Consider the following 5,215-nt stretch of genomic DNA (forward strand, 5'->3'; position numbering starts at 1 on the left):
TGTTCTGCCCATTGGCTGTTGCAGATTATCCTTCCTGAGATGCTCCATCTGGAGGAGCGCTGTGTACACTGCGGGAGCTGTTGCTCTGTGGGGGTACATCAGGTTCCCTTCTAGCTGGGACCAGCATCCTAGGGACACTGTCCTCTTCTGTTGTCTCTGCCACAGTGTCTGGCCCATACATCCCAGAGTCACAGACAAATCTAGCACAAATGGCAGCCCTGCTTGGGACACACCCAGAGCTTTGATCTACTTCCCTGGTATCGTTGCCTTTTCCACAGCGCTCCCTTCTCTGATCCCCAGGCCCACATGTTCCTTTTCCTTACCAGGCAAAATGAGGGATAGAAGCTCTGTTCCAAGAGGAGGAAAAAGTCCCCCAAAACCCTACACAGGCTTGCATCTTCTTTACATTGTTAGGAGTTGGTTAGGCTTCCACTTTAGCAAACACAGCTTCTGGGACAAAATGTGTCTTATTCAACCAAGTGACTCCCAGAAGCCTAGGGTCATCTCTGGGCCTTGAATTTTCAGTGGGTTCACTGCCTGTCTTCTCCCTCACAGATGTTCCAGCCAAGCCTGCAGAGCGTCCTGCAGCAGAGGCAAGTCTTCACTTGTTAGCAATAGATCATCAATGTGATGGGCCCATTTTACTGATGTGGGAAGGAGGGTGTAGATGGGTCTCGGTCGGGCCACCATCCTCATGACATATTGAAGGGCCATGCAGGTGGCCTTGGGGGAGCACTTGGAAGGTCTGTCGTTGCCTCTCTGATGTGAAGGCAAATTGATCTTGTGACTCAGAGGCAGTGGTGGGCTGAGAAAGGCATCTGCTAAGTGTGGTCCAGCACAGCACACTCCTAGGATCGTGGCCAAGGTATCCGAGATGGTGGTGATGCTGGGCACAGTCGTGTGGACGGGGGCACCACCTGGCTCAGTTCTCAGTGGTTCATGGTCATCATCCTCCAGGAGCATCTGGCTTTTTTACCAGCCATACAAGCTGTAGAAAGCACTACTGGCAGGGTGTACAATACCAACTAAGGATAGTTCTTAGATGGTTACTCCTATTTCCTTATGCTCCCCAGGAAGTTTTTGTTATTTGGTAGTTACCACTCATTTCGAGGGTGACAGGCTTACTGGTTCCCAGATGGCATTCAGTACTGGTTCTTCAGCACTGGTTTAATTACTGTAACCTGGAGGAAGTTAGAGATTGACCTTGCAGAATATCAATACCCAATATGTTCTCTGGTATTGGAGAGATAAAAGCCTCATCATCTTGGCAGAGATAACAGCCAATCTTCAGTGTTCTCCATGACCTCCCCTAACAAAGACTTAAACTTCTTAAAAGAAAAAAGAAAAAACAAAACCCAAAGTTAGCAGAAGGAAAGAAATCATAAAGATCAGAGCAGAGATAAATGAAATAAAACAAAGAAAACAATAGCAAAGATCAAGAAAACTAAAAGCTGGTTCTTTGAGAAGATAAACAAAATTGGTAAACCATTAGCCAGACTCATGAAGAAAAACAGGGAGAGGACACAAATCAATAAAATTAGAAATGAAAGAGGAGAAGTTACAAAAGACACAGCAGAAATACAAAGCATCCTAAGAGACTACTACAGCAACTCTATGCCAATAATGGACAACCTGGAGGAAATAGACAAATTCTTAGAAGGGTATAAACTTCGAAGACTGAACCAGGAAGGAATAGAAAATATGAACAGACCAATCACAAGTAATGAAATTGAAACCATGATTAAAACTCTTCCAACAAACAAAAGTCCTGGACCAGATGGCTCCACAGGTGAATTCTATCAAACATTTAGAGAAGGGCTAACACCCATCCTTCTCAAACTCTTGCAAAAAATTGCAGAGGAAGGAACACTCCCAAACTCATTCTATGAAGCCACCATCACACTGATACCAAAACCAAAGATACTACAAAAAAAAAAATTACAGACCAATATCTCTGATGACTATGTATGCAAAAATCCTTAACAAAATACAAACACACAGAATCCAACAATATATTAAAAGGATCATACACCATGATAAAGTGGTATTTATCCCAGGGAGGCAAGGATTCTTCAATATATGCAAATCAATCAATGTGATACACCATATTAACAAATTGAAGTATAAAAACCATATGCTTATCTCAGTAGATGCAGAAAAAGCTTTTGACAAAAATCAATACCCATTTATGATAAAAACTCTCCAGAAAGTGGGCCTAGAGGGAACCTACCTCAACATAATAAAGGCCATATATGACAAACTCACAGCAGACATCATTCTCAATGGTGAAAAACTGAAAGCATTTCCTCTAAGATCAGGAACAAGACAAGGATGTCCACTCTCACCACTATTATTCAACATCGTTTTGGAAGTTTTAGCCACGGCAATCAGAGAAGAAAAAGAAATAAAATGAATCCAAATCGGAAAAGAAGAAGTAAAACTGTCACTGTTTGCAGATGACATGATACTATACATAGAGAATCCTAAAAATGCCACCAGAAAACTACTAGAGCTAATCAATGAATTTGGTAAAGTTGCAGGATACAAAATTAATGCACAGAAATCTCTTGCATTCCGATACACTAATGATGAAAAATCTGAAAGAGAAATTAAGAAAACACTCCCATTTACCACTGCAACAAAAAGAATAAAATATCTAGGAATAAACCTACCTAGGGAGACAAAACACCTATATGCAGAAAACTATAAGACACCGATGAAAGAAATTAAAGATGATACCAACAGATAGAGAGATATACCATGCTCTTGGATTGGAAGAATCAATATTGTGAAAGTGACTATACTACCCAAAGGAATCTACAGATTCAATGCAATTCCTATCAAATTACCAATGGCATTTTTTACAGAACTAGAACAAAAAATCTTAAAATTTGTATGGAGACAGAAAAGACCCGAATAGCCAAAGCTGTCTTGAGGGAAAAAAACAGAGCTGGAGGAATCAGACTCCCTTACTTCAGACTATACTACAAAGCTACAGTAATCAAGACAATATGGTATTGGCACAAAAAGAGAAACATAGATCAATGGAACAAGATAGAAAGCCCAGAGATAAACCCAAGCACCTGTGGTCAACTAATATATGACAAAGGAGGCAAGGATATACAATGGAGGAAAGATAGTCTCTTCAATAAGTGGTGCTGGGAAAACTGGACAGCTACATGTAAAAGAATGAAATTAGAACACTCCCTAACACCATACTCAAAAATAAACACAAAATGGATTTGAGCCTAAATGTAAGACCAGATACTATAAAACTCTTAGAGGAAAACATAGGAAGAACACTCTTTGACATAAATCACAGCAAGATCTTTTTGATCCACCTCCTAGAGTAATGGTAATAAAAACAAAAATAAACAAATGGGACCTAGTGAAACTTCAAAGCTTTGCACAGCAAAGGAAACCATAAACAAGATGAAAAGACAACCCTCAGAATGGGAGAAAATATTTGCAAATGAGTCAACGGACAAAGGATTAATCTCCAAAATATATAAACAGCTCATGCAGCTCAATATTAAAGAAACAAACAACTGAATCCAAAAATGGACACAAAACCTAAATAGACATTTCTCCAAAGAAGAGATACAGATGGCCAAGAAGCACGTGAAAAGCTGCTCAACTCCACTAATTATTAGAGAAATGCAAATCAAAACTACAATGAGGTATCACCTCACACCAGTTAGAATGGGCATCATCAGAAAATGTACAAACAACAAATGCTAGAGAGGGTGTGGAGAAAAGGGAACCCTCTTGCCCTGTTGGTGGGAATGTAAATTGATACAGCTACTATGGAGGACAGTATGGAGGTTCCTTAGAAAACTAAAAGTAGAATTACCGTATGATCCAGCAATCCCACTGCAGGGCATATATCCAGAGAAAACCATAATTCAAAAAGACACATGCACCCCAATGTTCATTGCAGCACTATTTACAATATCCAGGTCATGGAAGCAACCTAAATGCCCATTGACAGACGAATGGATAAAGAAGTTGTGGTCCCTATATACAATGGAATACTACTCAGCCATAAAAAGGAACGAAATTGGGTCATTTGTTGAGACGTGGATGCATCTAGAGACTGTCATACAGAGTGAAGTAAGTCAGAAAGAGAAAAATAAATATCGTATATTAACACATGTATGTGGAACCTAGAAAAATGGTACAGATGAACCGGTTTGCAGGGCAGAAATTGAGACACTGATGTAGAGAACAAACGTATGGACACCAAGGGGGGAAAGTGGCGGGGAGTGTGGGTGGTGGTGTGCTGAATTGGGAGATTGGAATTGACATGTATACACTGATGTGTATAAAATTGATGACTAATAAGAACCTGCTGTATTAAAAAATAAATTAAATTAAATTAAAAATTTAAAAAAAACATAGGAGAAAATTTTTGAGATCTTAGGTTAGGCGAAGATTTTATAGAACATATATAAAAAGCAGAACCCCTAAAAAATGAGTAATTGAATTTAACTCCCTGCTCGTTGAAAGACACTGAAAAGAAAATAAAAAGACAAACCACAGACCTGAAAGATAATGTTTGTAAACACGTATCTGATGGGAGAGTATATCGATAATACAGAAAGAACTGAAACATACTCATTACAATATTTGAACAGATGCATTACCAAAAAGAAATGATTTGCAGAGCAAACACATAGAAAGGTGCTTTCCATCAGTATTCATCAGAAAAATTCACATTAAACTCACCATGAGATACTAGTACACAGCTACTAGGAGAGCTAAAATTAAGCAACAACAACAAGAAAAATTGGCAACACCAAATGCTTGACTGTGCAGAGCTGGATCCCTTCTACATTGTTGATGGGGTGCAATGTCACAGTCTCTTTGAATAGTCTCAGATATTTATCCAACAGAAATGTAAAAACTCTGCACACAGATTTGAACATGAATGTTTATAACAGCTTCATTCATTATAGCCACATACTGGAAACAACCCAACTATCCCCCAATTTATAAAGAGATATACAAATTGGGACATATTGATCTAAAGAAATATGGGCTGAGCAATAAAATGGAGTGAACTACTGATGAATAACAGGATTAATTTCAGAAGTGTTTTGGTATGTGAAAAAAGCCAGGTTGTTTATAAAAGTTTCTAAAAAGGCAAGACTGTAAATACAGAGATCAGTAGCTGCCAGAGCCTGGGGGTGAGGGATTGACTGTAAAGAAGCAG

Source organism: Aethalodelphis obliquidens, unplaced genomic scaffold (genome assembly GCF_003676395.1).
Source record: "Aethalodelphis obliquidens isolate GAN/ISIS:26980383/991018 unplaced genomic scaffold, ASM367639v1 scaffold19, whole genome shotgun sequence".
Classification (NCBI taxonomy): Eukaryota; Metazoa; Chordata; class Mammalia; order Artiodactyla; family Delphinidae; genus Aethalodelphis; species Aethalodelphis obliquidens.